Raw genomic sequence first — 12,436 nt, 5'->3', positions numbered from 1 at the left:
TCTGTCCCGCGGAACGCAACATGCCGTTGGGATACTGGACCGTCCTTTGTGAGATGTCACCATCGGGAGAAACCGGATAAAGGGTGCATGGCTCCACAGAAAAAGTTCAATTAAAGGAAAATGATTTAAGGCCAAAGAAATGCCTAGAAAATGGGAAGTCTTGGAACCAGAGCCAGTGGGGGGTTGGGGGCGGTGCTGGTGAACAGTTTGGGCCGATTGTCTTTCTCCAGCGCTTGCTGGATTCTGCCACCCCATTTGGCAGCCACCTGCCACTGTGACCTCTCCAAGTCCCTTCTCCAAACTCTATACCTTGATTTCTGGTGTCCTAGAAATAGAGACCAGAAGCATTGATGTCCCACTCCAACAACAGAGCAGAAGGAAGGAAGGTTTCCCCTGTGTTTAGAATGTTCCTAACGAAAACAAATGCAACTGTTGATTGCTTCCCTCTCATACACTTACTGGTTCATTCATTCGTTCATTTTGCTTTAACTCACAGTGGCCCTGCCCATCCTAAGGTGCAATGCTGGCATTGATTGGTCTATGATGTCTTCAGAGGTGAGAATGTGCCCTCTCTCTGAGATGCCCTCTTGCCTCTAAGCTCCCCAGCGGGGAACCGGCTGCCTTGTCTCGTGAGAGCAGCTTTCATTTAGGAATGGCACAGCACGTCCTGGGAGCATTGGCGCCTGCGCGCCCATCATGCGCGTCTGTGATGCAACGTCACCACCTTGTGGCAGCGAGGAGCTATCACAACGTGGACTGAGCAAGTTGCTCCCTGCTTGGGGTTGGAAGCCGGACTGGCCTAGTCCCCTGGGTCTTTTGAATCGTGTAAGTTGAACGGTGGTAGATTCCAGGACGGTTCAGGAGGAGCCCATCCTCAAAAGGAAAATAACGGGACTTCCTGCTAATCTGGTATTGGAGCTGAGCAACTACTGCAAACAAATGAGATGTGACCATAATTGCATCCTGAGTTTGAGGAGGAGGTCATGCTGCTAAAACGAGGTAGTCAGCTCCAACGACAAACATCATATCTGGGGGTTTCCAGATTCTCACTTTTCATTTAATCCCCAGCCTTAGTGGAATACAAGAGTCAGAGTCGGCATTCTGGGCAGGGAGGCAGCTGAGGCAGGTACACATCTCTTCTCCCCAACGCCCCATGTTTCTAATTCTGGATAAAATGGACCATAATGGTGCTAAAGTAAGGCTAAACTAGCTGAGCCCCCTCCTGAAGAGATCATTGCTTTTGGTTTTATTTAATGTAATTTCTTTTCCTTCTGCTACCAGCATCCCCATCCCTTTGGAAAACTGTGGGTAGCAAAATCTGTATAACATGGAATTTACTATTTTCACCATTTTAAGTGTACAATTCAGTGGCATTAAGTACCTTCAGAGTGCTGTGCAACCATTACAACTATTTATTTCCAAAACGTTGTCATCATCCCAAATAGAAACACTCGGGTCGGGCGCCATGGCTCATGCTTGTAATGCCAGCACTTTCGGAGGCAGAGGTGGGTGGATCACCTGAGGTCAAAAGTTTGAGACCAGCCTGGCCAACATGGTGAAACCCCGTCTCCACTAACATGGTGAAACCCTGTCTCTACTAAAAATAAAAAAATTTGCCAGGTGGTGTACACCTGTAATCCCAGCTACTCAGGAGGCTGAGGCAGGACAATTGCTTGAACCCAGAAGGTGGAGGCTGCAGTGAGCTGAGATCGTGCCACTGCACTCCAGCCTGAACCGCAGAGACCCTGTCTCAAACAAAAACAAAAACAGGCCGGGCGCGGTGGCTCCCGCCTGTAATCCCAGCACTTTGGGAGGCCGAGGCGGGCGGATTGCGAGGTCAGGAGATCGAGACCATCCTGGCTAACGCGGTGAAACCCCGTCTCTACTAAAAAAAAATACAGGCTGGGCGCGGTGGCTCAACCTGTAATCCCAGCGCTTTGGGAGGCCGAGACGGGTGGATCACGAGGTCAGGAGATCGAGTCCATCCTGGCTAACACGGTGAAACCCCGTCTCTACTAAAAATACAAAAAAAATTAGCTGGGCGTGGTGGTGGGCGCCTGTAATCCCAGCCACTCGGGAGGCTGAGGCAGGAGAATGGCGTGAACCCGAGAGGCGGAGCTTGCAGTGAGCGGAGATGGTGCCACTGCACTCCAGCCTGGGCGACAGAGCGAGCCTCTGTCTCACAAAAAAACAAAAACAAAAACAAATAGAAACACTGCACTCATTGGATAATAAATCCCCATTCTTTCCTCCTTCCACTCCTGGTAGCCTCTAATCTACTTTCTGTCTCCATGAATTTGTCTATTGCATGTATTTCTTTTAAGTGGAATCCTACAAGATGTGGCCTTTTCACTCCGCTTATTTCCCTCAAAAACCTTGTTGCTGAGTTTCATCCATGTTGTAGCATGTATCGGAAGTTCATTCCTTTTTATGGCTGAATAATAGAAAAATGTGTATACCACGTGGCCAACATGGGGAAACCCAGTCTCTACTAAAAACACAAAAATTAGCCGGGCATGGTGGTGGGCACCTGTAATCCCAGCTACTCGGGGGGCTGAGGCAGGAGAATCACTTGAACTCGGGAGGCAGAGGTTGCAGTGAGCTGAGATCGTGTCATTGCACTCAAGCCTGGGCAACAAGAGCTAGACTCTGTCTCAAAAAAAAAAAAAAAAAAAAAAAAAAAAGGAAAGGGAAAGGAAGGAAGGAAAGAAAGAAGGAAGGAAGGAAGGAAGGAAGGAAAGAAAGAAAAAGAAAGAAAGAAAGAAAGAAAGAGAGAGAGAGAGAGAGGGAGGGAGGGAGGGAGGGAGGGAGGGAGGGAGGAAGGAAGGAGCAATGAAGGAAGGAAGGAAGGAAGGAGAGAGAGAAAGAAAGAAAAGAGAAGAAAGAAAGAAAGAAAGAAGGAAAGAAAGAAGGAAAGAAGGAAAGAAAGAAAGAAAGAAAGAAAGAAAGAAAGAAAGAAAGAAAGAAAGAAAGAAAGAAAGAAAGAAAGAAAGAAAGAAAGAAAGAAAGAAGGGAGGGAGGGAGGGAGGGAGGGAGGGAGGGAGGGAGGAAGGAAGGCAGGCGTATATACCAGGCATTGTTTATCCATTTATCCACTCATCTGTTGTTTGACTATTGTGAATAATATTGCAATGATTATCGGTGTACGAGTATCTGTTTCAGTCCCTGTGTTCAGTAATTTTGGTTATACACCTTGGAGTGGAATTGTTGGTATTACAACAATTCTATGGTCATTCTATGTTTAGCTTTCTGAGAAACAGCCAAACTCTTTTCCACAGTGTCTACATCATTTCACATTTTCACCAACAATGTATGCAGGTTCCAACTTCTCTACATTCTCATGCATATTTGTTATGTTTCTTTTATTCCCTCTAAATTACAGCCATCCTAGCTAGTGTGAAATTGTATCTCATTGTGGTTTTGATTTGCATTTCCCTAAGGACTAATGACTTTGAGCATCTTTTCAGGTGCTTACTGGCCATTTGTATACCTTTCTTAGAGAAATGTCTATTCAAGTCCTTTGCTGACCATTTAATTGGGTTGTTTGTCTATTTGTTGTTGAGGTGTAGGTTTTTCGTTTGTTTTTTGAGACAGAGTTTCACTCTTGTTGCCCAGGCTGGAGTGCAGCAGTGTGATCTCGGCTCACTGCAACCTCCGCCTCCCAGGTTTCAAGTGATTCTTGTGCCTCAGCGTCCCGAGTAGCTGGGATTACAGGAATGTGCCACCACACCTGGTTAAGTTTGTATTTTTATATTTTTTAGGGACAGGGTTTCTCCATGTTGGTCAGGCTGGTCTCAAACTCCCGGCCTTAGGTGATCCACCCACCTCGGCCTCCCACCGCACCCGGCTGAGTTGTAGGTGGTCTTTATATATTCTGGATGTTATCAGATATAGGATTTGCAAATATTTTCTCCCATTCTGTAGGTTGTCTTTCACTTTCTTGAAAATGTCCTTTGATATAAAAGTTTCACATTTTTTATGTACTCCAATTTACCTATTTTTTGTTGTTTCTTCCTGGGCTTTTAGTGTCTTGTCTAAGAACCCATTGCCAAACACAAGATCATGAAGATTTACTCTTATGTTTTCCTCTACATGATTTTAGCTGTTATATTTAGGTTGTGAATTATTTTTCACATATGCTGTGAAGTAGAGCCCAACTTTAGCCTTGCATGTGGAAATCCATTTCTCTCACAGCATATATTAAAGAAACTATTATTTTATCAATGAATGGACTTGGCACTCTTATCAAAAATTCATTGGCCACAGAGGTATTTATTGAGGATCCCTTGTACATCTCTTGCAGCTTTCAAGATTCTCCCTTTGTCTTATACAGGCATATCTGCCTTATTCTGCTTCTCTTTATAGTACTTCCACAGATGTTGCATTTTTTTACAAATTGAAGGTCTGTGGCAATCCTGTCTCAAGCAAGTCTATCTATATGTGATCAACATTATTATCAATTATTATATTGTGAGTCCTCAGAAAGGTTACATAATCTGTTGACACCTCTATCTTGGGGTGGTGACACATATAACAGATACTGACACCCTGTCTGTCACCGAACTGTGTGTGGATTGATCAAAGCAATCTTTGAGTGAGTCTAGTTTCCCCTCTGGTAAGACCTACCTAAATGGAGAAAAAATATTTTCTCAGCACTTACATTAATCTAGATTTAGATATAGTTGTCCTCCTGTATTTGTGTGTTCCATATCTGCTGATTTCTGTTGATTCAACCAACCTCCAATGGAATATATTTGAAAAAAAAAAGCAAAACAACAATAGAAAAATACAATTTAAAAAATAGTGTACCAACTATTTATATAGCATTTACATTGTATTAGATGTATGAGATTACAATAGAATCTAGAGATTATTTACAGTATATGGGAGGATGTGCAAAGGTTATGCATCAATACTATGCCATTTTCTATCAGGGATTTGAGCATCTGTGGATTTTGATGTATGTGAGGGGTCCTGGTCCCAGTCCTCCATGAATACCCAGGATTGACTACATATTTTTGGATGTTAAACCACCTTGCAGAACTTTAAAAAAAGTTATCAAGTAAACAATCTTCAGGTGACATAGTCCATATCAGTACCATCCTACAAGTATTGTTTATCAGTCAGATTACTAGTAAGACTGACATAACTTTGATCTGACCATGTTTCTGAACAATTCATATGCCTAAACTGAACATTAGTTTCTCGTTCTCATGCAACACAGAGCCTGTTTTTCTTTGCACATTGTCTGATTTTCATATGTACTTGACACTTGTAAGTTCCTATGGCTTTACTAGTGTGTAGGATTTTCAACTGTATCATAGGACTTGGGAATACGGAGAGAATGGCCAGGCGTGGTGGCTCACGCCTGTAATGCCAGCACTTTGGGAGGCCAAGGCGGGCGAATCACGTGGTCAGGAGATTGAGACCATCCTGGCTAACACAGTGAAACCCCGTCTCTACTAAAAATACAAAAAAAATTAGTCAGGCGTTGTGTCGGGCACCTGTAGTCCCAGCTACTGGGAGGCTGAGGCAGGAGAATGGCATGAACCCGGGAGGCGGAGCTTGCAGTGAGCTGAGATTGCACTCCAGCCTGGGCCACAGAGTGAGACTCTGTCTCAAAAAAAAAAAAAAAAAAAAAGAAAAGAAAGAAAATGGAGAGAATGGAAAATGTAAGAAGGAGTGTAGATACTAAAATCTTAGACTCAATACCCTTATAACACATGGCCTTCTTCTAAGGAGGGTAGGTACCTGTCTTAGTCTGTTTTGTGTTGCTGTAAAGGAATACCTGAGCCTAAGTAATTTATAAAGAAAAAAGGTTTATTTGGCTAATGGCTCTGAATGGTTGGAACGTTCAAGGTTGGGCATCTGCGTCTGGTGAGGGCCTCAGATGCAGATGCCCTACTCATGGTGAAAGGCGAAGGAGAACTGGAGTGTGCAGAGATTACATGGCAAGACAGTAAGCAAGAGAGAAAGGAGGGAAGTCCAGGATTGTTTCTAACAACCAGCTCTGGAAGAACTCACTCACCCCTGAGGGAGGGCATTCATTTATTCACAAGGATCTGGCCCTGCAACCTACTCACCTCCCATTAATCCCCACTCCAACATTGGTGATCAAATTTCAACTTGAGGTCAGGTTTGGTGGTGCTCACCTGTAGTCCCAGCTACTCCGGAGGCTTAGGTGGGAGGATTGCTTGAGCCCAGGAGTTCAAGGCTACAGTGAGTCATGATCACACCACAGCACTCCAGCCTGGGTAACAGAGCAAGGCCCTGTCTCTATGAAAACAAGAAAAAAGATGAAACAAATTTCAACATGAGGTTTGGAAGGAACAAACATCTAAATCACAGTAGTTCCTGACCTGAAGCTATTGTCATATTATTGATGTATATAATTTAGAAATATGTCATTAACAGCCAATACTTAGGTCTAGAAAACTCTTAAAGTGGCCAGAGCAAGTGCTTTGAAGCCAAAGTGGCATTACAAAAATAAAAAAAAAAAGATCTACTGGTTTTCTTAGTAAGTCTTGAAACAATGCACTATAGAGATCCTGTCTTATCTATATAGCTAGAGAGAATAACAAATTTTACTTTTATCACAAATAAATTTTGTCTTAATATGACTTTTATTTATATTTATCTTTTTACATTTCAAAAACACTATGTTATTCAATTGAATGACTTATAATTCTTGAGTTACCTGGACACTGTATTGTCATTGTCAGTTATTATATTTTGCATGCATTACTTAGTAAAGAAAAATTTTTACCAAGGCCTGATTTCTCAGGCATATTGATATAACATATAATTAAAAGTGTTATTGATAAACAAGAAGTTTCTCAAGAATATTATCTGTTTGTTCATAAATTACTACGGTAAAATTAAATCCCTCTTTTCTGCTGACTATTTTTAAAATACTTAGGCTGATATTAACGAAAAAACTGTGAAACCCAAATGAAGCCTGGAGTTAATAGTAATGTACCAGTGTTGGGATTTTAGTTTCCACAAATGTATCTATTTTACTTTAAGATCTTTAAGATGCGGAGCACCCCCACAATGATTAGGAGACACACAGGATAGAAACAGTTTATTACTCACAGGTCCTGGGGTACATGGCATACTTGGAGGCCACATTCACAGAAACTAGGGAGTGTAGGCAGAGAGACCAAGAGAGCAACCCATGGGCCAACACCTTTATTGGGTCCAGGGTGTTATCCCAACAGGTTTCCCATGGGGAGTTTTATTTGGTGGTTTACAGCAAGCAGGCATGAGTTCCAGGAGGCTGCACAGTGACTCAGTGGTGGGCCCTCCGGTGTATCTGCACATTCTACGTGGGGTGTGAGGGTCAGTGTGGCCAGTAGGTTGTATGTAGCTGTGCCATAGGGAAGTGGTCAACAGGAAGTAGTTGTATGAGGTAGATATCTGGATCTACCACGTAAAAGAACTGGGAGAAGGTGGAGAACCAGCAACTTTGTCCAGGGTGACTGAGCCTTGATTTTGGTATGGGAAAGTCCAATGTATATTCAAAATGGATGGGGAGGCAACCTGACATAAGAATTCACAACACTACCATGGTAATATGTTACCACTGGGGAAACTGCATTAGGGGTATATGGTAACTACCTATATTATCTAACTTTTCTGTGAATCTAAAGTTATTCCAAAGTAAAAAAAAATTGTATTAAAAATAGCTATTATAGGGCTGGGCGCAGTGGTTCATGCCTGTAATCCCAGCACTTTGGGAGGCCGAGGCATGCAGATCACAAGGTCAGGAGATCAAGACCATCCTGGCGGTGAAACCCCATCTCTACTAAAAATATAAAACAGTAGCCGGGCGTGATGGCGGGTGCCTATAGTCCCAGCTGCTCAGGAGGCTGAGGCAGGAGAATGGCGTGAACCCAGGAGGCGGAGCTTGCAGTGAGCCGAGATTGCGCCCCTGCACTCCAGCCTGGGTGACAGAGCGAGACTCCGTCTCAAAAAAAAAAAATAAATAAAAAAAATAATAATAATAATTAATAATAATAATAACTATTATAAATAAAAGTTTAGTGACACTAAAATCCCTACTTTAAAATACCTTGTGAGCTAGCAGAGTATATTTCTAACTTACATATGCTGTTAACTATGAGAAGATCTCCCCCAAAATCATGTTTTTCTAATTTCTTATAAAAATACAAATACAAAACTGCTTATTGACTGCATCTCATCAGCTGTTATTCTTTTAGACTGATTGAATTATTCTAAGTTGCTTTTCCAGTTTCATCTAATAAAAAGAAAGATTGGATCTGACACGAACAGTGTATAAATTAGTACAATAAAATCTCTTTTCTGAAACAAATATTGGTCTTACAGTTTAGGATTTTATTTATTTGTTTAATTTATTTTGAGACAGGGTCTCATTCTGTTGCCCAGGCTGGAGTGCAGGAGCGCTGTATCTCAGCTCACTGCAACCTCCGCATCCCGGGCTCAAGCAATTCTGGTGCCTCAGCTTCCTGAGTAGGTGGGACTACAGGTGAGCACCACCATACCCGGCTAAATTTTTTATTGTATTTTTAGTAGAGACAGGGTTTCATCATGTTGGCCAGGCTGGTCTCCAACTCCTGGCCTCAAGTGATCCACCAGCCTCAGCCTCCCAAAGTGCTGGGATTACAGGAGTGAGCCACCACGCCCAGCCTAGTTTAGGATTAAACAATGGTTCTATGCCTTAATACCAAATATAGAACATCGTAATAACTATTTTATTACAATTTATGTAATTATTTTAATTATTTTATGTCTTTAAGAAACATTTTGCCTCTGTCATACCTCACATTACAATGGGAAAAAAATTCCTTATGTTTGCGTTCTAACAAATTAAAAGTTGTGTATCACTGTGAATTCAAAAAGAGAAGCGAGTGACAAGTGAACTGGGATCATGGAAACCAAATCAGAATAAAGCGAGCCTGGCACAATACTACCTTGGAGGCTGACCAGTTAGAAGTTCTTAAACATAATCTATTTTAAACAAACAGTAAAGGGAAAAAGATTAACCTGGAAGCCTCAGATCATTAAGATTCAGTCAGGCAGGCATTCCCTTAAAAAGTGTTTCCTGGCCGGGCGCGGTGGCTCAAGCCTGTAATCCCAGCACTTTGGGAGGCCCAGACGGGTGGATCACGAGGTCAGGAGATCGAGACCATCCTGGCTAACACGGTGAAACCCCGTCTCTACTAAAAAAATACAAAAATCTAGCCAGGCGAGGTGGCGGGTGCCTGTAGTCCCAGCTACTCAGGAGGCTGAGGCAGGAGAATGGCGTAAACCCAGGAGGCGGAGCTTGCAGTGAGCTGAGATCCGGCCACTGCACTCCAGCCTGGGCGGCAGAGCGAGACTCTGTCTCAAACAAAACAAAACAAAACAAAACAAAAACGGCGTTTACTGAGCACCTTCTCTGTGTCAGTCATTATTTGGGGCATAAAGGACTCACTTCTCAGCAAAAACAAACTCTCATCCCCTGGTCTCCTTGAGTCATGGAGCTGGCAGGCTAGTGAGAAAAACTGGGACCTAGTGCAAAGAATGACTGCGAAATAAATTGTGGTCACCTTGAAGACACATGCATGCGTATGTGGGTGAAGCTTTTTAAATAAACAAGCTTTAAGTGGGGGAAATTTGCTGACATTACACGATTTCTTCCCTTAGTGCAAATATATACAGCTTGTCTTTTTGAAAGGGTCACGGTAGATGATTATGCTCTGTTAACCTCATTCGTTGTCAGGGAAAATTAAAACTATTTAAGGGTAGTGTCAGCAGGAATCTTGGTTCCTGCTAGTTTTGTTGTTTGTTAGCATATCTTCCTTTACAGGTAGCATGGTTTCATTTTTGTAAAAATGCTGCATAAATATAGCTGGGTCTGTTACCCATCGTAGTGCCTGCTGATTTCGCTGGACCGACCCTGCTTTTGTTGCCCCATGCAATAGGAAATGTGACAGAGCTAAATCTCTACTCAGCTTTAACTCTGCTTATTTTCAGGAAAAAGAATGCCTGGGTTCTGAAGTCTCTTCTTAGGACGAAACCAGCTGAAGCTGGCGAAAACCAAGATGGCACCTCTGAAGAACCTCTGGCTTCATTATCACCCTGTTTTCACGCTAAGTGACACTCCCACCAGCGCCATGACAGTTGACAGTCGCCATGACAACGGCTGGAAGAGACCAAGAAGGGACAGAAAAAAAGGGGTTCCTTGATTCCAGGAAAATCTCCGTCCTTTCCCAAGAAAAGCATGAATATTCCCACCCTTGCTCTTAATGCCCAGCCCCTTCATTGAAGACACCTTACGCCTTTAACTTCCCAGCTCTCACAAGCTAAGCTGATTTCAGATCGTCTAGCTCCCAGCCATTGAATCAAGCCTGCACTGCTTGATACTCACTTTCGGTTTCGTGTATTGGCCTCACCACACAACAGGAAAGACCCCCTTTTGGGACAGCCGGGACTCCCAGTAACATTTCCATATATACATATCTTAATATATGCAAAGACGTCTGGGGGACAACGCAGAAGTCTGTTTCATTCTTTACTTTCTATAATTCTGGATTGCTTGAGTTTGTTACAAGGACACGTTACATTTGCAACATTTTAAAACTAAAGTGTATGCATTGTAGAACAGTCCTCTGGACTGAGCTTGGACTTCAAGTGGAAAGGCTTACCTTTGCAGAATTAAAAACAGCATCGAAACATTCTGTGGCAAGAAGTCCTGCGAGCCTTCTGGCCCCAGCCCGGTTTCCCCCAGGCCCCATCCTGAGAGTGCGCAGGCCCCAGTCGCCTCCCCGCAGGCGTGGCGAGCCAGGTGGAGGGAGCGCTCCGCCACCAGGGGGCAGTGCGGCGCCGACCGCGAGCTGCTGGCCAGTCCCAGGGCACCCAGGCGCGCTGCGCTGCAGCGGGACGGGCGCTGAGGGGCGGGCTCCTGCCAGGCAGCAGGTGCTCCGGGCGCAGCTGGGAGGAAGGCACGCCCCCGGAAGTGGGCGGCGACCGAGGGACCCTGGAACGGTCCTCCCCGGCGGAGCCCCCCGCAGCTCCCGCAGCCCCCGTCAGCCCGGGCGGGCCGGGGGTTGGGGTTGGCCTGGCGTCTCCCACTCCGCGCAGGAAGGAGCCGCTTGGCAGGACGGGCGGTGCCTGTTGCTTTCAGAATCCCCAAACCGCTTTTGTCTGGGTGTAGCTCAGCTCACATCCCCGAGGCAAGTCTCTCCCCGCTCGGCTCCCCCTTCTTCCCGGAGTCCGTGCCTCCCTCTCGGTGACTCATCCCACACCGCGCCCTGCGACTCACCCTGTCGCTTTCTCTGTTCATCCGGGAGCGGAGCGCGGCGCCATCTCCGAGCCCCGCCTCCCCTACAGTGCTCTGTGCTGAGGTCGCACGTTCTCTCCTCCCTCTCCGGGCTGGGGAGGCGCAGGTGGAGCTCTCTGGCTCTTGGCCCTTCCCAGGCCACCAGGCAACAGCAGCCTCCGCCTTGGTCCCTTCAGGCGCATGCTGGGAGGATTTTAGCATCTGCCTCAGCTTCCCCGCGGTCCGTCCCTCCACCAGCATCCAGTCACTGCCTCTGCAGCCTTCAGTGTCCCGGAGAGGACTGACCAATCTGACCATCAGATCCTATCCAGCCCAATTGGAAGGCCACTGCGGCTCAACCGTGGCCACCCACTCCTGCCCCACCTGGAGCCCCAAACTGCTCAGCTCCTTCTCGAAAACTCTCCCCTCTTTTGTTTGTTGTGAATGACTCTCTTCCCTGGTTCTTTGCACACCTCTCTGGCCTCTCCTTGTCTCTTTCTGGTTTTTTTTTTTCGCTATTCTCCCTTATGCACTGGCCTTCCTGGGGGTCCCTGCTCTCCCTGCAAAACCTCACCACACCCATGACTTCAGCTATATCCATTTCACCTCACGTTAACATCTGGCGCCTAGACCTCTCTCCCGAGCCTTCCACACCATGCCAAAAAGGAAATGCATTTTCTCCTCTAAATTTGCTCACCTTCCTGTTTTCTCAATCTTATTTATTGTCACAGCCATTCCTCTGCTGGTCCAAGTCAGCAGTCTGAGAGTCATGCTAGACTCCTCCTTCCTTATCTACCCATCCACCAATCCCCAAACCCTGTCTATCCTCCTTTTTTTTCAGTTGGAGTCTTTCTCTGTTGCCCAGGCTAGAGTGCGATGGCACCGTCTCAGCTCACTGCAACCTCCACCTCCTGGGTTCAAGTGATTCTCCTGTCTCAGCCTCCTGAGTAACTGGATTACAGATGCGTGCCACCACGCCCAGCTAATTTTTGTATTTTTAGCAGAGATGGAGTTTTATCGTGTTGGCCAGGCTGGTCCTGAACTCCTGACCTCGTGACATGTCCACCTCTTCCTCCCAAAATGCTGGGATTATAGGCATGAGCCAGTGTGCCCGGTCATCTATCCTCCTTTTTAAATAGCTCTGCCATCTGT

At 45.3% G+C, this 12,436-nt stretch overlaps 2 long non-coding RNA genes across 2 annotated transcripts in view; one reads left to right on the top strand and one right to left on the bottom strand.

The window, feature by feature from the left end:
• Positions 1 to 10,698, top strand: part of LOC140708814 (uncharacterized) — an 11,195-nt gene extending 497 nt beyond the window's left edge. Inside the window, exon 2 of the long non-coding RNA XR_012089016.1 lies at positions 10,000 to 10,698. This is a non-coding gene — a long non-coding RNA (uncharacterized lncRNA). The remainder of the gene's footprint in view (positions 1 to 9,999) is intronic.
• LOC140708813 (uncharacterized) lies at positions 3,030 to 12,436 on the bottom strand. Its single transcript, XR_012089015.1, has 3 exons — positions 11,288 to 12,436; positions 6,153 to 6,276; positions 3,030 to 4,721 (listed from the first exon to the last, which is right to left on the bottom strand). It is a non-coding gene; the product is annotated as an uncharacterized lncRNA (long non-coding RNA).

Source organism: Chlorocebus sabaeus, chromosome 17, assembly GCF_047675955.1.
Source record: "Chlorocebus sabaeus isolate Y175 chromosome 17, mChlSab1.0.hap1, whole genome shotgun sequence".
NCBI lineage: Eukaryota > Metazoa > Chordata > Mammalia > Primates > Cercopithecidae > Chlorocebus > Chlorocebus sabaeus.
The sequence above is the reverse complement of the archived record's forward strand: the minus strand, read 5'-3'. Positions and strand labels throughout refer to the sequence as shown.